The following is a 26,743-nucleotide window of genomic DNA, read 5'->3' on the forward strand; positions in this document are numbered from 1 at the left end:
GTCCTATTGTTAAATGAATCACCTCCTATTCCTTCTGTTGAAGCCATGTGTAAGTTTGGCTGTGTGGTTTTGCACAACAGTTATGTAAGTAAACATCTCCAAATCCCTATTAAGCAAGCTCTTTTCTCTCATTTGAAAGGTTCTCTCCCAAGCCCCTGCCCCTGCCCACTGACACACATGGCCTTAGCAAGAAAAGCAAGTTTTAAATAAAGAGTAAATTTAAATGATTCAAATTTCTTTATTTCACTCCAATAAAATGTACTATTATAAGTTAGTGTTTATGGAAACATTCAAGAAAGAGCCTCATGGCCAAGAAAGAAGTATAGTTCTGCTTTGTATCTTTGTATGAAGAAAGAAAAACAATTCTTCCATATATGAATAGCACACAACTTTGGGCATCTCTTTTCTATGGGTTCAAATCCTATTTTTCTCTATCTTTATTCTTTTTTAGAGATTTATTTACTTATTTGAGACAGAGAGAGAGAAGGGAGAGAATCCTCAAGCAGACTCTATACTGAGCACAAAGACAAATGTGGGACCCAATCCCAGGACCCCGAGATCATGACCTGAGCTGAAACCAAGAGTTGTACATTCAACAAACTGAGCCACCTAGGCACCCCCGAAAACCTAGCTTTCTATTTAAAGGATGGAAAGATCAGTTATTGAAACACTTCTAATAGTAATTATTACATTTACTATTAAGCTTTGGTAGATGAAATTAGCATTTCTTATTTTTCACTTAGCTAAAATAGGTTTGCATTTCAGAAGAGTAGGTAAACAAAGATAAACTTGACAGTTGTATAGTGTGGGCATGCATCAGTCTCCAGATTGGTTGTTGAAAAGGAGGATTTCCCCTTTTCTCTTGAGATCAAATGAGAGTAGATGGTGGCAGTAGGGCCTAAGTGTCCAGTCTTGGATGGGCATAAAGATGGCAGAGAGGTTCTATTCAAAACTCAATGAAATAAATGTCCAAGAGGAGAACAGCAAAGCAGTTTCAGGGAAACACAGGTCATGTCTGAACTCAGCTAATTACTGAGCTGAGACAAGTTACTTAAGTTTTTTATATTTCCAATTTTTCATCTGAAAATTAAGACTAAGAGCCAATTTTTTCTTAAGAAGCCTAAATTAGGTAACTTAAAGAAAGTGCTTAGCACAGTGCATGGTACATGAGAAATGTTCAACGAATACTTTTTAATGTTACTGGTATTAATTCTACTCATTAATATTATATCATCACTATAGTAAAACCTTTCTGATACTGAGTTTCTAAATTTTTATGGATTGAGATTAATATCTCTTCTTCACAGTGAGGTTAGAAATCAATAATCCAAAGGAACTTTTACTATAGCTACTATTACTGGAAACACTGACATTATAATGTTTTTATTTAGGGAATACCTCTATGTCACCATCATTTGAGAATTTACAAAATAGCCATGTAAATGACATACATCAGGGAACACATGTCTCTCTGAATGCACTGTACAATTTAGGATTTAATGGATGAATTCAAGATTCCTAGAAGAAGTGATGCCAAGGTATATTAGCATGAACAGTCATTATAGTCTTCAGATAATCTTATCTTAAATACTGCACTCTAGAGTCACTGAGGTTTAAAAAGATTCAGGTTTAGAAATATTGATGTTAAATCAGTCAGAATGCACTTCTCCTTGGCTCTACGAATCTATGCATAGGTAAAAACAGGTTGATGTTGCAGTATTCAAATTGTGTATGCTCCCTCCTCTTCCCTGTTTCTTTTTGAATATGAAATTCCATGTGTCTTATTGTAATAATTAAGCAAGAAAATTGTTTCCCAGTATACCAGCCCATATATTCCCTCATGCATAAGTGAAGGCCTAACTGAATATTTGCAAACATTTGACAGTTGATTCTAGGATTCTACTGGACTAAAATACAATATATAATATATATACAAAATACAATATATAATACTTTTTAATGTATATAATACATTATATATATATTATATATATATATAATACATATATAATACAAAGTACATATATAATACAAAGTACATATATAATATAATACATATATAATACATATATTATATATTATATTATATGTATTAAATATTAAATATATTAAATTATATATTTAATACATATAATATATATTTAATACACATAATATATATTATATTATATATATTTATATATAATATAATATATTATATATACTTAATACATATAATATATACATATACATACAGATATAATACAAAGTACAAATATAGATTGTATCCCAAGCTATGACAGGCCCATTTCCAACTCAAAGTTTTAGAACCATGCTAATTAGGGATATTCTGGTTATTACAAATTCTAATATTGGGGTGCCTGGGTGGCTCAGTGGTTTAAGCCTCTGTCTTCGGCTCAGGTCATGATTCCAGGGTCCTGGGATCAAGCCCCGCATCAGGCTCTCTGCTTAGCAGGGAGTCTGCTTTCCCCTCCCCCTCTGTCTGCCTTTCTGACTACTTGTGATCTCTCTGTGTCAAATAAATAAATAAAATCTTTAAAAATAATTCTAGTATTAGTGATTCACATGAAGGAGTTCTCAGTGCAATTGTGCATGAACTTTTCTTGCTGGGTTTAATATTTCTAAGTGCTTCAGAAGACACCCAATCCTCCATTCTCATCAGAAAATATGAGTTGACTACCTCCTGTCTATTATACTCCAAGAAGCAGTGGCAACCACTAGAGGCTGTGCTTGCAGGAGTGAGATGGGGTAGGGAATGCTGGTTTTGGAGCTGGAAAATCTGGATTTCCTTATTCACTAACATTAGATTGTAGGTTTCCTGAGAGCCAGAAATGTTCAGAGTAAACAAGTAAATTGGTTAAGTCATAGAAAAGGTAGACTCTAAAACAGCAAAATAGACATTGGGGTGAATTGTGAGTAAGAGTTAAAGTGACTTATTGGGAGGCAATTCTCTATTGTTTTCTAGCATTTCTGCACATATTATAAGCAGAGAAAATGATGCTTTGCTCCAGATTATTTTTTCAAGGATGTTTCTGTAGTAAACAGTCTGGAAGGTAAAGATAGTCTTGCCCTAGAGCATAGGGCAGGGTGCTTCTCATAATAAGAGATAGGGAATCCTAGGGTGCCTGACTGGCTCAATCGGTACAGCATGCAACTCTTGATCTCATAGTCATGAATTTAAGCTCCATGTAGGGAATGGAGTCAACTAAGAATAAGTAAAATAAAATAAAATCTTAATAAAAAGACATGTGGGTTCCTTAAGTTCCAGGTTCCTATCCTATGATGCACTGTGCTCTACAGGCAAGTGCCATCTGGCCCTCTTCCTTTTGCCCTGTGGAAACTGGGGTATGGAGCAGGGATGTAAATGTTATGCTGCTGGTTGTGCTTTGAATAATAAAGCCCTTTGTCTTTGACCAAAGTGTCTTATGTCTTCTGTGTCCATCTAAAGAACTGCAGAAGGGGTGCCTGGGTGGCTCAGTGGGTTAAAGCCTCTGCCTTCGGCTCAGGTCATGATCCCAGGGTCCTGGGATTGAGCCCCGCATCGGGCTCTCTGCTTGGCAGGGAGCCTGCTTCCTCCTCTCTCTCTCTGCCTGCCTCTCTGCCTACTTGTGATCTCTGTCTGTCAAATAAATAAATAAAGTCTTTTAAAAAAAATAAAGAACTGCAGAAGAATAAAGCATTAGTTTGCACGTAAAGTATTAGATACCTCATAGCTCTTGACAATATAGAGAAATAAAGGGATGCAGCATAGAAAAGAACTCTAGAAAGATAAAGGAGCAAACACTAGCCTGCAATTCCCTTCCTTCATGTTTAATAAAGGTTCACTTAGCATTAATTCATTTATTCATATACTGAGCACTTTCCAATGGGCAGGTATTACTCTAGGACAAGGAATACAGTACTGACTATGACTGATAATGTCTCTTCTCTCTTGTTACACACTTACTAATAACCAGAGACAAATATAAATAGGTGAACAATTTCAGATGGTCATAAATGTTATAAAGCCAAATAAAAAGTATAATGTAATTAGGGACAACTTCTTTAATTAGAGTAATCAGGGAAAGCCTTCCCTTTTATTTAAATTCAATTTAATTAACATGTAGTGTATTCTTTAGTTTCAGAGGTAGAATTTAGTGATTCAGCAGTTGCATATAACATCCAATGCTCATTAAATCAAGTAGCCTCTTTAATGCTCATCGCCCAACTACCCCATCCCCTGATCCAAGGGAAGGCCTTTCTGAAGTGATAACATTTGGTTTAAGGTCTGTCATGTAGAATTTGGGGGAAAGAACATTCCAGGAGGTTAGGGAAAAGGAAGGGAAAGAAAGAAAGTGAGGAGAGAAAAAGGGGAAAAAGAGAGAAACAGAGACAACATGAGTAGAGACAAGGAAACGTGAACAAGAGACATAAAAGCAGTGTTGCTGGAACATGAGTGATGAATGAGAGGAAAAGTAATACTGGATGATTTTAGCAATTTGTGCAGAAGCCAGATCATATTGTAAATTACAGACTACAGTAGGCAATCAGATGAAATAGATGCTGTCTCTTTTCCTTTAGGAAGTTAAATGGGCTCACTTTCTTCATTATTTTTAAAAAGACACAAAGTTTACTGATGCTCTGAGTATTCACAAAATAAGGAATATATTTGCACTGTGTAAGGCAGGTGTTTGGATTTACAGAAAAAATGAAAAAAGTTTTTGCCTAGAAGCTTCTAGAGAACAGAGCTAAGTATATTTGCAACAAAATACTATTAATATTAAACACTAATACTTCTATTACTACTAAAAATGACAATATAAAGATAAGGGAAAGGATGAGGAAGGAGACAAGAAGAAAAATAGCAAATTATAGAGTCATTGCCAGGAATTATGCTCAGTGCTTTATATACTTTTTTCAAACATCAAAATTATGTTGCAAAAGGCTTTGATGCTCCTTTCATTATTTGGAATTCAGACTCAGAGAGAAGAGGTTTTTGCCTGAGATTTTCCAGCTAGCTTATATCTGAGCCAGGATTTGAACCTTGGAACTATCTTGCTCCAGAACCAGAAACTTTGCAGAATAGACAGCCCATATTCTAATGCAGCAACTCCATGCTGAAGACATTCTTTCCTTATAAAGCAGGCAGCTTTGTCATCAGTTGATAGAGAATTGTAGTATCCCAGAGATTGTTAGGTTTAGTCATGGAACAAAATGATTGGTTGTTTTTATCTGCATTGTTTGTAAAGTCTGGCTCTAAATAGAGGCTGAAATACAGCACACAACATTTTTTTTTTTCCAGTGGATGCCATAGCAGACAACAGATGCACCATGACTATACAATAAGATGGACAAAAATGCCTAAATCGATCATCTAGCATGAGAATATAGCTGACCCATGCTTTTTTTCCAGGTGCTTCTGGACTTTGGTCCTCTGGAAGAAAAATAATGCGTTTTTGGAAAATATCTCTAAAGAGAAAGGATTATTGTCATCCTAAAGAGAATGATTCATAAATGTACAACGTCAAAGGTAAGAGAACAGAAAAAAATATCTGAAAACTAAAAAGGCAGGTTTTGATCTAACAGAAAAATAGAATATCATATCCAAGGGGATCTGGAATATACTTCTTAGGTAATTAGTAACTAAGAACATGTTATATTGGGGAGATATGTCTGAAGCAGATTGTCTAGATGAGTGTTTTCCAAAACTGTTGCAACAAACGCATATTTCTGGAAATGCCAACATTTTATGAAGTTAAGACTTCATTGTTTGGAAAATCTCTAGCAAAATTTATCCAAATTTCTTCTTTCTTATAAAATAAAGAACTCTTATTTAGTTTTATGTGGGGTTGAAGATGGAGGCCAATGGTTTGGTAGGTTCTCCACTGGTGAATTTCAAACATAAGAATGGGAATTTAAGGCAAAGAAAGAGAAAAACAAGAAGCACAATGGTCAGTTATTGAAAGCAACCAAGCTCTCTAAAACAAAGGAATGTGGGGAGAGGTGTCCTGGCTCTTTCTCTGGTCCTGTGGCTGGCAGTGTGTTTATTGGAGATAAACAATCTTTGTCTTTGAAGTGGATGCCCCTTTGAAATGGATGTCTCAGAAGTCAAAGCTTAAGTCAGACACTTGCATCACAAAAAGAAAAGCTAACTGTCAAGGCTTACACTACAAAAACCCACAGATGAAATTTACTCTGTGACCCACCCTGGTGTACCTACATCTTAACTCTTTTTGGGGAGGGGAGTGAAAATATAAATCTTAATGTGTTTAAACAATTGTGACTATATCTCTGTTACATACCAGCAATTGCATGCAATTCTTGATACACACTTTGTGTGTTGTACATCTGTGCACTGTACATTTCACTTAAAGGTTTACAGGCACATTTAGTCACTGAAGACTGGAAATTAATGTCATAAATAATACATTCATAAATAAAACAATTATTAAGAAATTACTATGTGACACTGTGCAAAATGCTGAGGATGTGGGAAACTAAAAGACAGAATGATTGACCCTGAATATGCCATGGAAGTCTTCTTAAAAGAAACTCAGTTAGGTCTTGAGGGGAGAAAAGGAGTTTTCTAAATAGAGAAGAAATAGAAATACAAGACAAGTAGGAAATGTGATAAATGCAAAGAGATATAGTAGTATGTCCCAAGAACTTCAGCAACTTTGATAACAGCTGAGGAACAGAAGTAAGTTGGATACATGCTCCTGTGACAGAATTACACTTTTGAAGAGGTAGACAAAGGCCAAACTATGCAAGGCTTTTTATGTCATTCTACTGCACTTAGGTATTATACTCTAGGCAATGTGGCACTATTAAGCAATTTTAGACAACGAGGAACAAAATCAGTTTTGTGTTCTTGAATTACCTCTCTGGCATTAAGGTGCAGCATGGATAAGGGAGTTTCACTGTGAAAAGTGGGCAAGGTAGGGCATAAAACCAGATAAGAGAACATCAAACTGGATTCCACTCAAGAGGCCATCAGCCACTGCAGTAGTAACCTCTGACTGACAAGCAAAAGGTTACTAGGATTTATTAATAAAACAATACCACTTACATAAAACTATCAACAGTCATAGGAGATAAAGAAATCCTGGCTCCCACACCAATAGAAAGCGTTTGAGGAAACCAATTCCATGAATTAATAAATTTTTGAAAAACTTCCCATTTTCCAATTTTTTTTTGTTAAAGAACTTTATTTATTTATTTATTTATCTATTGAGAGAGAGAGAGAGAGAGCACACATGTGTGTACACGCATGCATGCACGGGGGGATGGGGAGAGGGAGACAGAGACTCTTAAGCAGGCTCCCCACCCAGTGTAGAGCCCAACACAGGGCTTGAGTTCACTACCCTGAGATTATGACCTGATCCAAAATCAGGAGTTGGACACCTAGCCACGCAGGTGCCCCAAGAACAGCTTTTATTTATAAAGAGCACAAAAATACAGATACATGTTTGATCTATAGCTCCATGCTGAAGACAGTTTTGATTTCTTTGCCATTTTGAAGATATCTCACTATTTTGAAATAAGAGAACAGAGTCTCCTCATGTCTTCATATCTGTAGTCAAGGAGGTTTCCATTTTCCCGGGGGGCCAACATTCCTGACATTGAGAAGAGCTGAGAAACTGTCTACTATGGTATTTACCATTACACTTGCTTGCAGTATTGTGACTGAAGCTAGTATCATTTTCACTGAGGTAGTACCATGGATACTAAGAGCCAATGACTGCAACATCAATAAAAACCTGCACAGTCCTGATTTCAGAGTGATTTCTTTGGGAGAAAATAACACCTTTAGGATTCCTTAGTATCCCTAAAATCAAAACAACTACAACAGCGTGTAACCAGCTTCATGAGTTCTTGTAACAACCTTCTACCACACCAGATTCTGAAGAGATTCTGAGCTTTTAAACAGTCCTACCTCTGCAACCTTTGTGGAAGAGCTGTAAAATATTTCTGAATGAGATTCTTAGATTCCTCTTTTCATCAGTATCTTCCTCTTGAGATGGTTGGAGGTTGGTTATCTTTTTTATTGTGGTTTTGCTGTCATTTCTATCCCACCTGTCACTCTCATCCACTCCACCCTGCCGATTAGATTTCAGGGAGGACTCAGTCAGTGTGTGAAGAATTAAAACTCAAGTTCTCTCCATGCTGCTTTTGCCTACCATCAATATTCTTTTACAAAGACTCCTGCCTCTGATTTTATTCCACTAGGAAACCTTTTTCTTTCAAACACATGAAATAGATCACCTCATGAAGAGAATGTATCTAAGATACTCTGCTCGAAAGGATTTTTGGCAAAATGCATCACTATCTTATCAGATAATGGCAGAGGCTGAGTATACAGATTGGGGGGAGGGGAGTTGTGTGACTGTGCTGAATACCCAGTAAGCTTAATAAATATTTTATTAAAAAGTAATGATTAGAGCATATGACTTGTAGAAAAGAATAAAAGTATATTTTTATTTATTTTTATTTGGACTTCATTTAGTTCCCAAAGAAAATTAGGAGTGGCTAGTGGTATATACACTCCCTCTGCTTTATTAACTGTTCTACTGAAAGTTTTGCTGATGTCCTAGAGTACAAATTCAAAGGAAAGGACATTATTACACATAGTACTTTCTCCTTTACTGAAATTAAATTCAGCTTTTTTTATTTCTGTAAGAACAATATAATCGATGAGATGAAAAGGCAGTAATAATTTGAGAATCAGGCAGAGAAACAATCATGTGGCTCAGGCTTTGTTTTTCACAAATGGAGAAAAAAAACATTGAGATAAAAATCAGGGTAGTGAACGTTTGAAGGGTTTACATGGCAAATCTTATCAAGAATTATAGGCATGTCCTAATGTCTAGAAAACATCTTGACTACAGTCTTATAAAATTAGTAAGAATCATGAAATCTCAAAGATCCTGAGATCAGTTTATGGAATGATCATTTTTAGAGAGCATTTAATCCAATGCTTGAACATCACAGTAAGGAAACAAACATTCCAGAGCACTAAAGTGACTTTTCCAATGTCACATTTAATAGTGGCTATTTGGAGGGGGCTATATTTCAAAATTATTACTGTGTGGTGTGCTCCCAGGCAATTTATTCTAGGGGAAAAGCCATGGGCTAGGATGCAGGTTTTCTCCCTTCCACAAAGTAGGTAGGTGTGTGTATAATTTAGAACACACTGATTTCCTGAATTTTGTTAGAAGGTCGAACCTTGATTTTTGAAAATCTAACAAAAACACCTAAAGTAACAGCATCTGAACCAGTGTCAGAGATCAAAGACTGGAAGGTCCCCTGTTTAGAAACTAATGTGATGTAATTCAAATCAGATTTCAAAACTAGGTAGAACACTTTATGTAATTACTTCCCTTAAGGAAGGGAGACATGAGAACACCTTATTTCAACTAAAAAGGCCTTTATTATATTCAGTTGAGGCTCCACCGGTTAAAAGACTAAAAAAACTTCCTTAGGTTTCTGAAATATTTAGTAACCCAGTTTCATAAGATCCCATCACATCACAGCAGGATGCATGTTTGAGAGCTCTTCAATATAAAAGTTTAGACCAGGGAAAAAGAAGAGCCAATCCAGTGGAGGAAAGTATTCTCTTTTTTGGAGTTTTACCTTTAGTAATTAAATTAATCAAATAGATATATTCCTTTTCCTTCCATAAAATACAAATTTAAAGACCATTCAAATACAAAATGCTCTCAAAATCATGCTAATTGGCTCTCTGGTAAATCAAGAGATGACTTCTTGATGAAGAAAATAATGATGAGCTCTCAAGGGAATGTAAGGAAATCTGATTTTTAAAAGTAGTCCCACTTATATTTTTTTCAAGTTACAAATAAGAAGAAACACTTTAGAATGGAAGCTTGAGAAGGGTTCCTGAAAGGGAGAGTAACGGTGATAATGCATCATCTCTAAATCTCAGAGTAAAAAGGAGGAAACCTCTGAATTACACCTTATAAGTTGAGTAAGAAGACAAACTCTCAGATAATAGGATGAAGCAAGGTGCCCCACTTAGTTTCACAGTTATGGTTTTCCCCAAATATAAAGACTTTGTAATTGCTCATATTCCATTATTGTATGTGAAAGAGAAGACCATTTCCTACCTCTGTGCTGCAAAAGAAATGCTTAAAATTTATAGCGCAGAGAAATAGAAATGTTCCTGGAATCTAGAAGCCTGGCAGTCTCAGTTGGTTGCCCCATCTGCCTATTTCTTTGCAACAGAACCTCCATTTTTTTGGATATTCACTCTCACATAGTTCAGGGGGAAAAAAAAAAAAAAAGAGGATAATTATGTTAGGTCTCAAACCCTTTGGTTGTGATTGATTAGTTATGAATGTGTGACCCAATCCTGACCAAAGAGCTAGACAGGTAAATCAATGTAGCTTCACAAACAAACAAACAAAATGATGTGAGAGTTGGGGCACCTGGGTGGCTCAGTGGGTTAAAGCCTCTGCCTTCAGCTCAGGTCATGATCCCAGGGTCCTGGGATTGAGCCCTGCATCAGGCTCTCTGCTCAGCGGGGAGCCTGCTTCCCTTCCTCTCTCTCTGCCTGCCTCTCTGCCTACTTGTGATCTCTGTCTGTCAAATAAATAAATAAAATCTTTTAATGATGCAAGAGTAAAAATATCTTTTTCACTAGATATGGCCATATGTCAAGATGATAACACAAAACTGCTATAAATATCTTGCAACCATAAATAAAAATATTTCCAACTCGCTGAAGATAAGAGAGGACTAACATACTGAGCATCTGTGTCCATGAGATCGTTGACTTGCAAAATCAATTCTGGAATCATCCATTGGCTGAGCACTGAGAAACAATTTTCCATGGGTCTCTTTATTTCTGTACCTCTTGCAAAAAGCAGTACTGACTACCTGTGTTTCTGACGACATTTTCAAGGACGTTTGTATAATGAAGAGGCTTGGAAGATAGAGGTACTGTCTCCTTCTGTAACAGAGCCAGTCTGTTTACTTTTCAGTATGATGAAATTAATGTTTACCTCCACGACAAAGCATAGGCAAGACTATCAAAAACTATTCAGGTTTCCTAAGTTTAGAGGTCTTCTCTTTTAATACAACCAACTTTATGGGCACATATTACCTGGACCTTTTAATTTCCATGTGGAAATGGGATGCATGGAACCAGCAAAAACTGATACTCTGGCTGTTGTTAGTGTTGTTGAGTAATAAAGCCTTTGTTTCTGACCTAGAGTCTGGTGTTCACATGCACTCATGAAAACTGTTACAGGCTATTTTGGCTCAGGTAAAGTGAAATCTCAGACCATTTGCAGTTATTCACATTAAATTTCCTATTGTGTGAAGTAATATCTATCCCCAATAATTAATCTCTTTTTAATGGGATATTCTACGGTTCATGGCTAAAATCAACCACTGAGATATTGTCAGAAAACTGTACATTTTTGGAGGAGAGTAACATTTTGTAGGTATATGTTTCATGCTATCATAAAGTCAGAGGCAGTATATGAAAGAACTGGAAGAACTGGATACTTCTGAGATCTTAGAAAACTATTTGCTCCTTTGGCCTAAGTATTCTTTCTCATTAAATGGTGACAGTAAATATGCTCTACCTATATATGCTCTTATATAAAGGCCAAGCTTTGCAGGCAAGATAGTTGTTTTCACTGAATTAAAAAATCATACAATTTTACATGATTATTCTCTAGAAATAAACTTAGAACTGTATACAGAATTAGTATCTCAATACAACACTTTTTATTATAACACCAGGGTTCACAAATGGCAAATGTCTTAAATTCTACAATAAACACCTTTAACTTAACATAATTTGGGGGATAGAACTGCAAAGAAATATCTTAGGCACAAGTATAGAACTTTTTTAAAGATTTACTTATTTTAGAGAAAAAGAGAGAGAGAGAGGACACACATGTGACTTGGGCGAGAGGCAGAGGGAGAGGATGTCAAGCAGACTTTATGCTGAACATGGAGTCCAATGTGGGGCTCGATCCAACAACCCTAAGATCATGACCTGAGCTGAAATCAAGAGTCAGACGCTCAATTGAATGAGCCACCCAGGTGTCTCTAGAATAATTTATTTAGATAACTCAAATTTAAATATGTGCCCCAAAGGGCAACCAGAGAGAGCTTTTTTTATTTTCCCTTCTTCTTTTCCTTTCTTTTTTCCTGTTGGTATAGCATAGACTTTATTTAATGAATATTTTGTGAAGTACCTGTTAGTGGACAGAAATGGTGTTAAAAATTCTTTATCTTGGGGTGCCTGGGTGGCTCAATGGGTTTAAGCCTCTGCCTTCAGCTCAGATCATGATCCCGGGTCCTGGGATCAAGCACCGCATGGGGCTCTCTGCTCGTCAGGGAGCCTGCTTCTTCCTCTCTTTTTCTGCCTGCCTCTTTGCCTACTTGTGATTTCTGTCGGTCAAATAAATAATAAAATCTTTAAAAAAAATTCTTTACCAGTTTTTCTTTCCTTTGGCTTTCCTTTCTAGAGGAGAACAATACGACAAGTGGCATGTGAGGTAGAGAGGGAGGAAGGCGTTGAAAAACTGCATGGAGGTATGGAATGGCAGGGATGATGGTCAGGGATGTTAGGCAGACTAGAAGATGCGATGACCAACAATGGGAGTAATGAGAAGAAAGTTAGAGATGACAGAAAAGATGGCTGGCATGGCTAGAGTTTGGCTACATGTATGTATTACATAAATAAGCATATTTACTTATTTGCTACATTGAGCAAATAAATGTACTGAGAATAATATGAAGCCCCTCGAAACAAGAGAAGATATTAACAAAGAAAGGTAAAATGATGGAAAGAAAAATGAGGTGCTAGACTAAAATTAAAGACTCATGATTTTGTAATATATATACACAGCTATGTGTATAATAGTTTTAGTTGTATGTATGTATATGTATTCATATACATATACGTCCAAGCTCTGCATATTGACAGGGCAATAATACTCTTGTAACATTCAGTACAGTGAGTGCTAAGACACTGGTTTTCTAACTGCTGACCTCACTAAAAGGAACCAGGGCTTCTTGAAGTACCAACTTTTCCTACAACTAGGACAGGGAAAGTAGAAGATGAGCTTTGACTATCATATTGTGCCTTAAATTAAGGTAATGCTCAATGAATGTTGAGGGTATCCATTAAAGTCCCCAGAGAAAGGATTGTTTCATAAGTGTCTCGTGAGGTGATGCCCCAAGAAGTGTGTAACAACATTTCTGCAGAATTCCTGCCAAAAGTGCATGAACTGAGTCAGGACAGGAAGAATTACCACATGGACTCAGGTTGAGGTTCATAAAGGCCTCTTCTCTTTGAACTTGTCAAAGACACAAAAGACAGAAAACTCTGAGGGACTGAACCAGGATGGAAGAATCAGAAAAGACCTAACAATTAGATGTCACATGGTATCTTGGATAGGAAACAGAACCAGAATGGGAAAGTTGTCACCGTTGGGGCAATTGACAAAATTCGAATGGGAACTTGGGATTGAGTGGTAATATTGTGCCAATTTTAAATTCCTTATTTTGAGGGTTATGTGATTATTATTCAAGAAAATATACTTGTTTGGGGAACAGAAATAATGTACTGTTTGGAGTAAGGGGACATTTTGTTCACACCTTACCCTTGAAACTTCAGAAAAAGATAAAAGATAATGGCTGTTTATATACAAAGAGAGAGAGAGAGATTGGGAGACGGAACAAAAGTGCCAAAATTAAACAACTGGAAGATCTGATATTTATACACTAATATTGAAGCTCACATAACTATTAGAAAAAATGGAATTATTTCCATTTAAATTTAAGATGGGTACTCAACATATCATTTGTTAGTCCAACAAATATTGGGATTCTGTATTGTTTGTCCCATATTTTGGGGGCACGACTTACAGAGGGAACAAGAAAAACAATTTAGACTCTGGTAGAATTCATATAACCATGGAGGTCTGTGATTCCTTTTCTGAGATAATTAATTCATTATGACATTATTTTCATTTATGCTATTTTTAGACATTCCAAAGACCCCGTGGAAGGTAGTGAGGAAATATGAGCAGAAAGTTATAACATTCAACCAAATAATAAATACATCCACTGAAGCCTGTACTTTATAACAAATGTACTCTATTTCTTAATTTCTGGGATCTTGAATCTTGAAGGTATGTCATTTCCATTATTGCTACCAGAATTATGAATAGAGGTTGCTTTTTTTTTTTTTTGAAGTTTTTCAAAGACCTTTGTAAGTATGATCTCGTTTGTCAGGGCTGAAAGCAGTCTAGTAGTGCACTGCCTCTTCAAATAATAAATACTGTATTTCTTTACTTCCAGCTCCCAGTTCCTTAAATTTCAAAGGTCAGCAGCATTCTGAATAAAAGACTAAAGACTAAAAACCTTTATAAATTGTGGTGAAGGCCCTTAGTGGAAACATTATTTTTAAAGTGTTTAAATCAAAACAATAAAAAAGGTGGTTTCTACAATATTTTAACACATTTCTTCCAACTCCATTTTTTAAACAATAAAACTTTTATTGACTTTAATTTTTTCTTATTCTGTTCTGTATCTATCATAAGTATAGATTTCCAAAACCACAAAATATATTAAAATTCTTAAAAATATTTGCAATCTCACAAAGGGTCTATATTTTATTTCCCTTTGTTTTGTTAAGTTGCAATACTTTTTGCCACTGTAGTGTGACAAATGACTAATAAGAATTACCCTAGATTCCCTATTACTGCATATTGTGAATTTACTTGATTTCTCTGTGAATAGTAGTTATTTGGAATATATGCATAGATGAAAAGTCGATTTCAACCTAAAACATATTTGTCTAAGGCTGAACTATCTCAGGCCCAATGCTACTATACACATGAAACATAAAACAAATGAAAAGTAATCCTTCAACCAGAAACTCATTTTGGTAATAAGTGAATAAGAATCCAGTAAAGAAATCTATTAATATATTCATAAATAAGGGGTAGAGAAAATTTAGAGAAAAGTGTGACTCTCTAATTAAGGAAGTACCAGGGATGGCTTTCTGTGGAAGAGAAAAATAGCCAAGGTTTTAAAAACGAGTAGAAGTTCATCAAACCAAAAACTAGGAGTACCCAAAGATACAGAAGAATAAGACAATAATAGAATATGAGGAATATATTCATTACTGCCTCAACACAGAGTATGGGTGCATGTGAGATGGATGGGGAGGACTGCTTATAAATGTGAGAATGGAGAGAGATGTAGGGGCCAGATCATGAAGAACTTTGAATGCCTGCATTTTATCCTACAAAGTAAAAGAAAATGAGGAGCTAATAAAGAACATTAGATGGAAGGATCACATGGTCCTAGGAAAAAAAATTAAAGAAAACCATACTTAGCAACTGGGTAGTATACTGGAATAAAGTGCATCCTAACAATGGAAAATATGTAAGTCATCATTACACACTGAATATTTTATGTATGAAATTATATCTAGGTTCAGTGTTTCATTCATAGTAGAGTTGCCACCTGTACAGCAGGGTCCTAGTCCACGTGAGGCTGCTCATGCTGCAGAAGTCAGGCAGTTGGACCAAGAAAAAAGGAGACATATCATTTGGTGTTCAGAGACATGGGATGCAATCATTAACTTGTGTCACCATGTACCAAGTTCTATGCAAAATCCTCTTTTTCCCCATCCTATAAATCCAAAGGCAGCACGTGGGGTGTGCAGGTATATGTGTGCACATGTATATTTTGCCCATTCCTAGTTCATTCTCCACACAACAGCCAGAGTGACTAGTTCAAAACCTCAAAAACTCAAATCAGATCATCTTACTCTTCTAGCATAAAACTTCCAGTGGCTTCTACTGCACCTGGAATAAAATGTGAATTCCCTTATATAACCTACAGCATCATGCAGTATCCAGACCTTGCCTAATTCTCAAACACTCTCCTTGTCACCCACTAATTTCTGACCATTTTGTCATCCTGTAGCATAACCCAGGCTCTCCCCTAAAATAAGGCCTTTGACCTTACTGACTTTTTTGCATAAGATGTCTTTCCTACTAGCAGAGTGGCTGCTTTATATACTTTATGTTAGAGATTAAATGTCACTCAGCTCTGAAAGGCAAATCCATATGGTTCAAACTAATATTACATAATGTTGTTTTTCATGGCCATGGTGACATTAAATGTTGGAAAAAAGATAGAAACAGTTGGCACAATGGGATGCCCATAGGGATTGGGCCCAAATCTGTAGTAAAGATTGCAATTGTGCAACTTACAAATTGTGACTGGATAAATTCCTTAACAATCTCTTAGCTTCATTCATTCAATTTTGCATTCACAGGTTCATTCATTTGTTCACCCAAGCACTGTTATAGACAGTGAGGATTAAGCAGGGACCAAGACAGATAATACCTCTGCATTATTGAAGCTTCCACTGATGATAGGGGAGATAGATAGATAATTATAATTTCAGAGAGTGATGAGTGATATGACTTGGATACAGCCTCTTTTCTACAGTTTGACAAAGAAAGTCTTCCTTAGAAAGCATTTTGGCTAAGTGAAAAATGTTATATAGTGAAATTAGTGACAGAATGTCAACAAGCACAAATCCAGAAACAATAATGGAGATACTGGAGTGCTTTGGGAATAAAATTTATAGATACTGAGACCATTTTACAAGGTTCCTATTTTAGGAATTAAGTTAAGTGTAAGATATACAGCATTGTACATGAAACCTGATCAGTATTCAATGTTAGTTTCCTTCCTTGTTTTATGGGACTAATGAAGACTGAGAAAAAGATAAAATCACACTGATATTGGGCCAGCACTGTTATTACTTGCAAACTCATACTTTCATACTTTGTTTGTGTGTACCTAAATGTGCCAACTTATATGAATCACTGAAATATATTATACAGTAGGGAAAAAGTTTTTTTTTCCAAATTCTTGATCATATCTCTAACAGTATATTGATAACCATTTCTAGCAATAAGAACTTCCTAGTAATATAATGTCAAAAAAAAGGGATTTAATTCAAACCAATTTTATTTTGAGTCTATGATCCATCATTTGCTAGTTATGTAAACTTTGTTTAAAGCACCTCATCTATGTGCTATGGTGAGTGCTGTGAAGTGTGTAAACCTGGAGATTTACAGACCTGTACCCCTGGGGCTAATAATACATTATATGTTTATAAAAAAATTTTAAAATAAAAAAAATCAATGTGTGAACTCAGTAATAAAAACATCATTTAATTATAAAAAAATAAAACACCTCATCTTTTTGCTTAATTTTCTTATCTATAAAAGAATTTCAATCATAAAGCTAACATTTAGTGTGCCTATAATGTCTCATTCCACAAAAGCATGTTACGTGTGCTAAGATATATTACTCACAGCCACCTCCGATATATTCATATGATTCAGATGAGGAATCTGATGTACAAAGGAGGAATCTGATGTACAAAGGAGGAATCTGATTTACAGATAGGTCACTTGCCCAATGTCACACCATGTGAGTTTAAGAACAAATATTTGAAAAAAAAGAACAAACACTTGAAACTAGTCTACATATGGTACGAGTGAAAAATTAATATCTGTCATTATAAACTATTGAGATCTTGTGGTTGTTCATTATCACAACAAAGCTGTTGTGTTGTTGGAGTTTTAATACACTCATGCATTATGACTCTAAAGAGACAGCTACTGTATAAGCATTTCTCAAACATATTTAACATACTCAATATAACAATTATTACATATAGGCAGTGTTCTAAGAACTTTATAACTAACTTGTTTAATTTTCATATCAACACAAGGAGAAAAGTACCACTTAAAGCTATATAGTATATATGGACAATGGTATTATGCAGTATATTTCCCTTAGAGCTGAGGGTACTGAGTCACAGAGCAATTAACTTGCTCAAGTTCGCATAGCTATGATGTTGCAGAACCAGGCCGTTAAACTAGGGTACTTGAGTATGTGTTCCTGATCACCAAGCTATTACAACTTCTATGTATTGATAACATGCTCCACAAAGCTTGTGCTTCTTCCTTGCAGAATTCATGTAGCAAATTTCTGAATGTTGGAAATGTGGTTATCTTGAGTACAGAAGGATCTCAGATAAATAAGTCTCTGAAGGACTACCATGAGCTTATGTAGGTTTCTGTTAGAGAATTAATTCTTCCCTTGAAGAAGAAAGATGTTATATATCTTTCTTATTCTCAACAATAATCTTTATTATATCTTCCTATTAGATGTTGTATACTCAAAAGATTTGGATGACTAAAAGTTTAAATGAGGCTACTTGATGTTTTATCATAATTTATTTTTATTTATTATTTTTTAAAGATTTTATTTATTTATTTGACAGACAGAGATCACAAGTAGGCATAGAGGCAGGCAGAGAGAGAGAGAGAGAGAGGGGGAAGCAGGCTTCCTGCAGAGCAGGGAGCCCGATGCGGGGCTCGATCCCAGGACCCTGAGATCATGACCCGAGCCGAAGGCAGCAGCCCAAACCACTGAGCCACCCAGGCGCCCCTGTTTTATCATAATTTAAATACAGCTCTTAACTCTTGTTCCTGAAAGATTTCACTAGCATTTGTCAATTTGTGGCATTATGGTACAGAAAATGAAATTATTTTCTTTAACTTTCTTATTTGAAAAAGTTCGGAGTTAATCCAAGTTAAAATTGGATAAAAAATCCAATTTTAAAGCAATTGGATTGCTTTAAAAACATAATCTATTGGCAAATGATGTGTATGAGCATGGTACAACATAAGTGGGAAAACTTCAAATTTTGCATGATGCTGACCAAATAATGTAAAATTTATGCAATCTATGAAGTCTAAAGCAAAGATATATATATGTATATACATATCTCACTGTGCCATAAGAAGACAAAATATGTATTTTAGAAATAGTCTGAATTCTGATTTTCTCCCTTAGGGTCTTCTATACCTTCCATCTACTTGGTGAGACATTGAGTTAGTATCAGGACGGATAGCTTGAAAAGAAGTATTGTCGGTATTTCATCCCGTGTCACCACACAAAAACATTTAAAAAGAAATGGTCTTCACACGACCCTTTTAAATCAGTATTTGCCGAGTATCTCAGGAGAAAGAAGACTGTCACTCTGAATATGTCAACATCTTTTTAAAAGTTTTAAACCACAGTGGACTGTAAATTTCTGCAATAATGGTAATTGCTGTGTTTGCAGAAAGGTCAGTAGAGGGCTATTCTTGAAAGTGGTAAGGAACGTTGGTACACTCAAGGTTATTTATAGTTCAACCATACTATTTACTTACTAAGGATCACATGAGCTTGTTTATCCAATTCCATCCCTCTCTCCCTAAATATACTTGGTGTCCATGCTAGTATTATGATAAATAGTTTTTTAAAAAGAACTTTTTTCTTTTTAGATTCACAATAGATTTGGAAGTAAATACAGAGATTTTCCATATATCCCCTGCACCCCACAATCTCCCCTATTTTCAACATCCCCTACCAAAGTGGTACATTTGCAATCAAAGTTTGTATGCAGCATTTTCAGATAGTTTTCTTTCACTTAGTAGTATGCCTATTTAAAGTTCCTCCAAGTCTTTTCATGGTTTGATAGCTCATTTCTCTTTAGCACTGAATAATGTTTCATTGTCTGGATGCACCAAGTTTACTCCTCCATTCACTTGCTACAAGACATCTTGGTTGCTTCCAAGTTTTGGTAGCTATGAATGAAGCGACTATAAACGTTCACGTACAGAATTTTACATGGATGTAAGTTTTCACCTCTTTTGGGTGAGTACCAGAGAGCATGATTGCTGGATCATATGATAAGAGAAGGCTTAGTTTTGTAACATACCATTAAACGGTCTTCCAAATGTTTTTGTCATTTTATGTTTCCACTCCTGACAGTGTCTTTTGCAGAGCTAAAAATTTTTATTTTAATAAGGTATAACTTACTATTTCTTCATAGATCATGCATTTGGTGTGATACCTAAAAATTCATAGCCATACCCAAGGCCATCTAGATTTTCTCCTATGTTATCTTCTAGGAATTTTATAGTTTTGTGCTTTAAATTTAGGTCTGTGATCCATTTTGAGGAAATTTTCATGAAGAGTGTAAGGTTCATGTCTATGTTTTTTTGTTTGTTTGTTTTTTTGCATGTAGATTCCAAGTTCTCATGACACCATTTTTTGAAAAGACTAAATTTTCTCCCCTATATTGTTTGTTCCCTTGTCAAAGGTCAGTTAACTGTATTTATGTGGATCTGCTTCTGGGTTCTTTATTCTATTTTATTGATCTGGGTATTCTTTTGCCAATATCCTGCTGTCTTGCTTACTGTGTATTTATAGTTAAGTCTTGAGGTCAGGGAGTGTCGGTTCTCCAACTTTCTCTTCTAATATTGTGTTGGCTATTCTAGGTCTTTGCCTCTTCCCATAAATCTTAGAATCGGCTTGTCAATACCTATGAATAACTTACTGAGATTTTCATTGGGATTGCATTGATCCATGCTAGTATTATGATAAACAAATTTTATAGATTTCTAAGTGCTGTTTCTACACTGAAGTGTGAAACAAACTTGAGATTTTGTTTTAGTCTAGACCTAAGGACAGGAGTGCCATCTACTGCATTATTGTTCACCTCTCCTATCTTGCCCAGATTAAAATGTGAAGACATCAAAACCTGGAATAAGATCATGTGATACCTAAGGGTCCCATAAACCTCAAAGCATGATGGAGAGCTGATACTTTTTTTTTCATTTTAATTATATATTAAGATTTTATTTATTTATTCATGAGAGACAGAGAAAGAGAGGCAGAGGCAGAGGGTGAAGCAGGCTCTCCATGGAGCAGGGAGCTTGATGTGGGACTCATGACCTGAGCTGAAGGAAAATGCTTAACCAACCAAGTCACCCAGGTGTCCCACACTGGCACTTTTTAGTGTACAATTAAACCACTAAATTTGTCATCTTTAATAAATGTTTCCTTAAAGTTTAAGTTTTTAATTATTTTGTGGTATTTTATGAGACATCCTCAAACACGTCTTTCTGGCTCTAAATTACATAAAGGAATGAACATTTTTTCATGTGTCTGTAAGCCATTTATATGTCTTCTTTGGAGAAGTGTCTGCTCATGTCTTCTGCCCATTTTCTGACATGATTATCTGTTTTTTGAGTGTTGAGTTTGAGGAGTTCTTTATAGATCTTGGATGTCAGCCCTTTGCCTGTAGTGTCATTTGCGAGTATCCTCTCCCATTCCGTGGGTTGCCTCTTTGTTTTGTTGACTGTTTCCTTCGCTGTGAAGAAGCTTTTGATCTTGAGGAAGTCCCAAAAGTTCATTTTTGCTTTTGTTTCCTTTGCCTTTGGAGACATGTCTTGAAATAGGTTGCTGTGGCTGATGTCAAAGAGGTTACTGCCTACTTTCTCATCTAGGATTCTGATAGACTTCTGCCTCAAGTTCATCATCATTAGCCATCAGGGAGATTCAAATCAAAACCACATTGAAATACCAACTTACCCTAGTTAGAATGGCCAAAATTAACAAGACAGTAAACAACAAGCATTGGAGAGGATGTGGAAAAAGGGGAACCCTCTTACACTGTTGGTGGGAATGCAAGTAGGTGCAGCCACTTTGGAAAACACTTAAGAAATTTACAAATAGAGCTACCCTATGACCCTGCAATTGCACTACTGGATATTTACCCCAAAGACACAGATGTAGTGAAAAGAAGGGCCATCTGTACTGTAATGTTCATAGCAGCAATGGCCACAATCATCAAACTGTGGAAAGAGCCAAGATGCCCTTCAACAGACAAATGGATAAAGAATATGTGGTCCATATATACAATATTATGCAGCCATCAGACAGGATGAATACCCAACTTTTATATCAACATCGATGGGACTGGAGGAGATTATGCTGAGTGAAATAAGTCAAGCAGAGAAAATTAACTATCATATGGTTTCACTTACTTGTGGAGCATAAGGAATAACACAGAGGATATTAGGAGAAGGAAAGGAAAAGTGAACTGGGGGAAATCAGAAGGGGAGAAAAACCATGAGAGACTGTGGACTCTGAGAAACAAACTGAGGGCTTTGGAGGGGGTGAGGGGTTAGGTGACCCTGGTGGTGGGTATTAAGGAGGGCACATATTCCATGGAGCAGTGGGTATGGTACATAAACAATGAATCTTGGAACACTGAAAATATAAAATTAAAAAGTAAATTACATATGGAGAAAAATCCACCAAGTGACTCAGAAATCATTTTAAGTTTCAGTGTTGTTTTGCCTATTTTTCAGTTATGGTTCTTTTTCCAAATAGATGCAATACATACTAAACCTAACATAGTGAAAAGTGTAGTAACTGAAACATGGAAAAAATATAATGATAATCTCACTGTTCAAGTATGCCTGCCATTAATATTTTATTTCTCATTCTTTTCAACTTTTGTTATTAATAGAGAAATACCTACACATAGAAATTAATCTTTTTTTCCTCTTCATAAATGTCATAAAATAATGAACACTTTGGAAATGCATATTCAAGGTACTAAACAGTATGCCAATCTGGCACTACAGTTAGTTCAATATCTCCTAAACTGGATGGATTTACATTTGAGGTTGGCAGGAATTTAACAAAAATTTTATATAATTAATCTTATTATAATGCTTCTGGATTTAAAAAAAAAAGATTTTTATTTATTTATTTGACAGACAGATCACAAGTAGGCAGAGAGGCAGGCAGAGAGAGAGAGAGGAGGAAGCAGGCTCCCCACTGAGCAGAGAGCCCGATGTGGGGCTCCAGAGGCTTTAACCCACTGAGCCACCCAGGTGCCCCTGCTTCTGGATTTTTAAGCATACCTTACCAGAACTAGAATCTTTCAAAAATTCAGTTACTATCATTTAATTCCAGATTCATAACTTTTTTCAAGTACGCAAAATTGATTTGATTAGTAAACCCTCTCATTTAATAATTTTCCAAATGGCATTTTCAATTCAGCTTAACAGATAAGTCCTCACTACTTGCTAAGGAAGGTGCATATTATTAAGTATAGAACATTGTCCTTTCTTGTATGCTCATTATACTGAGAATAAGGCAAAATAAACACACAGACACACAAACACCCACAAAGCAGTGAAATAATATGAGATTGCTAAGATTTGGTGAAAATAAATAAGTAAAACAGAAACCTCATTGTTCCCTTCATCTGCAGCAGTATACACAACATGTTTCTGAGATCAGAAATGGGAATTGTCTTGTATAGAGTCAGGGATACTTTCTAAAGAAGAGCCATTGTTCACCTGGTTTCCAGTCCTGTGGCACTGTATTTCCTACTGTACCCCTGTGGGTCAGAATGAGGGACAGAAAACGTAATTCTACAATATAGAGACTGGTTACTTAAGGAGCAAGCTGAAGCTAGATTTAGAGACAAATGGATGAAAATGAAGGAAGGAGAGCCCTCTAGATGTACTGCATCACACACTCTGTGCCTACTCTTCAGTGTAGGTGGTCAACAGCATTTGTTGAATGAGCTAGTGAGTCAGGTATAAAATTTTCTTGATGACTAGGAAGAAAAGCCGGCATTATCAATGGGAATTATTTACATTGAGCTGATGAAGTTTTACTCTAAAATACATGTGCCTATGGAATATGAGCATTTCAACTCCTAGTAACATGAGTAAGTATAAATTCAAGATTCAAAGGTTTTTTATCTGCAGGCTGTAGAATGTTGACTTTTCAATTAAAAAGGTGATTTACTTAGTTATTGTTAAAGAGTTTATTTATTTGAGAGAGAGAGAGCGCCTGAGAGAGAGAGATCACGAACAGGGGGTAGGGGTAGAGGGCCAATGCAGGTTTAGATCCCAGGACACTGGGATCATGACTTGAGCTGATGGCAGATGCTTAACAGACTGAGCTACCCAGGCACCTGAGGGGTGATTTAAATGATGTTTAATTCTATGTAAATTTATGCAAAATAATGTTTAATTTTAGGTAAATAGTATTTAAATGACATGGCTTTTTCCTAATGAAGCTACTGTGCAGGGAGGAAGGTGGGGATAAAATCAGACATGGAACACAATCAAGGAGGTATACTTTCTGACTTATGCTCTCCTGAGCAAACTTCCCCAGCTCTAATTCCTTTTATCAGAGTAGACTTAGAGGATTTAAAGAAATTCCTAGTTTTTTTGGAAATAGTTTTTCATAATCTCTAAATAAATTAATCCCCATCAGTATTGCTATGACATGCTATTTCTGCTATGGTTACTTTTTTTTTTTTTAAAGCATAAGAAGAAACTAAAAATAAAAAATCATTAGTTTAAATTCATTTAGTTAAGGAAAGCTGCATGAAGATTTTTTTTTAACAGTCTTCTTCCTTGAAGCAGATTCTTAACATACAATCTTATCTAAAAGTTTTCCATTTATATCACACGGCAATTCCAAGACCGCTATAATAATCAAGAGACTGATAGAGAGGTGTCTCATTAAAAAAGTAAAGAAAAATTCTAGATTGAAAATAATGTTTGACAGTAAGTAACAGTTAATAAATGAGGTTAGAATTCTGCAATACATTTAACTACCTCTATAAGTTTGGGCACATCACTTCCTTTCTCTGAATCTGTTTCCTGATCAATAAAGCAAAGATAGAAATAGAAGTGATCTATAAAATCTCTTCTATCTTTCATGCTTAATTACTCTAACAGTCTACTTAAACCAAATAATCTACCTGACTTTCGGGGGGAAATCCCGTAACACCACCTACAGTTTCTGTCCCCCCCGCTTTTCCCATTTTGCAGTCTTTTGGTCAGAAATAACTACTTGAGCAGCACATTGATTACACCTCTGTAATAGCACATATGGCCTCCTGTCTTATTTGACAAATTGTTTCCATGCCAGCCAATACCTATCAATGCTTAAGACACTTGTGAACTTCACAGATACAAGGATCATCATATATATAGAGAGCAATACTGTGAGGCACCACCCAGCTCCCAAAGGTCAGGGTATCACCACACATGCCTGGACTGTCGAGTTGTTATTTCCCATAGACTGTAAGTTGCATGAGAACTGAGATCCCATTTTACTCCTCCTGTGATAATACAAAGCCTAGTTCAATGTTTTGTACATACTGAATGAATAAATGAAGGATAAACTAAATGTATTATCCTTTATTGAGCAATTAGTTCCTAGTTAGGCTTAATGTGGAAAACAAATTCATAGAATGTCTCTCTGAAAACAGATTTTAGGGGGCTCCTGGGTGGCTCAGTGGGTTAAAGCCTCTGCCTTCGGCTCAGGTCATGATCCCAGGATCCTGGGATCGAGCCCTGCATTGGGCTCTCTGCTCGGCAGGGAGCCTGCTTCCTCCTCCCTCTCTCTCTGTCTACTTGTGATCTCTATCTGTCAAATAAAAATAAATAAAATCTTAAAAAAAAAAAGAGAGAAAACAGATTTTAGGAAACTAGATCCTCTGCCAGTGAACACAGGCAGATAAACACAGGTGGGAGAGAAGAGGAGGAAAAAAAAAAAAAGCCATGGGGTGGGGGGAAGCCATGAAATCTGAAACTACAATGCTTATTTATTTTTTTCAGGATGTAATTTTTTTTTTTTTTTTTTGCTCTTTCTCTTTTCTGTTTCAGGTGTTTTGAGCTAGTGACTGAAACTAGGTAAAACTCTTATAATTTCTTTTGGGTCTTTTAAAAATGTAACTAAAAAAATCCTCTTGTCGTCTTGTTATTGGGAAAATATTTTGATAGCAAGAATATTCTCTAAGCTAAAATATAACTTGCAAAACTGAAATTTTAGAAGATTTCAGGAACTGATGCCCAAATCAATGATAAATTATTCAGTTTAAAATTGATGCAGACTGCTCAATTTTTAAATAATTGTCTAAATATGGAATTATAATATTATAAGTATTTAGACAGATATCCTTGGTTGTTGCTTTTATTAGACTTCTGTTGATTTGTAGCTTACCAAAATAAATCTAAGTATGTAGTTATATTTATCCATTAAATATTTCTTGTGGTAATAGCATTCATTCAACATATTTGTATATATTCCCATTATGTGTAAGACAGTGTTCTAGATGCTGGTTATTATTACTAAAACAGCAGCCCAAATTTTCTCTCCACAAAGCACTTTCATCCTAGTGGGAAGACATCACATAAACAATATAAAAATTCTGTACTTGGTTAGAAGGTATTAAGAGAAAGGTATTAAAGAGGGGGGGGAAGGCAAAAAGGGGGTATAAATATATATAGGAAGGATAGATAGGTAGGTGACATTTAAGTGGAATGACCATAGAAGACCTCACTGAGCAGATGATACCTGAGCAACATCTTGAAGTGAGTGAGGGAGAAAGTCCTGTGATGGTCTGAGGAAGTGTTACAGACAGAAGGAACAGCAGGGGCAAAGGTGTAACACACAATGCCCCATGTGTTAAAGATGCTAAGGTGGCTTATGAAAAATGAGAAACTTTAAAAAAATAATTTTAAGGATTATTGACAAATAAAAAAAATCTTTCTCTTAAAATTCTCACACATGGCACAAATACAAAAGCAGTAAGTCATGTGTCTACTCCCAAATTTTATATCAGAATACTGCAGGAACAGAGAACAGGTACTGTCTAATCATAACCACTAAGGAAGAACAAAAGCTGGAGTATACTCACAGAATATATGTTCAAGACAAAGGTTTATAACTGAGATCAAGGATCAGGAAATTTTTTGCTTCAACTTTCTTCTCCCTCTATCCATACGGCATAAAATAATGT

Source organism: Mustela erminea, chromosome 3 (genome assembly GCF_009829155.1).
Source record: "Mustela erminea isolate mMusErm1 chromosome 3, mMusErm1.Pri, whole genome shotgun sequence".
In the NCBI taxonomy this organism is placed as follows: Eukaryota; Metazoa; Chordata; class Mammalia; order Carnivora; family Mustelidae; genus Mustela; species Mustela erminea.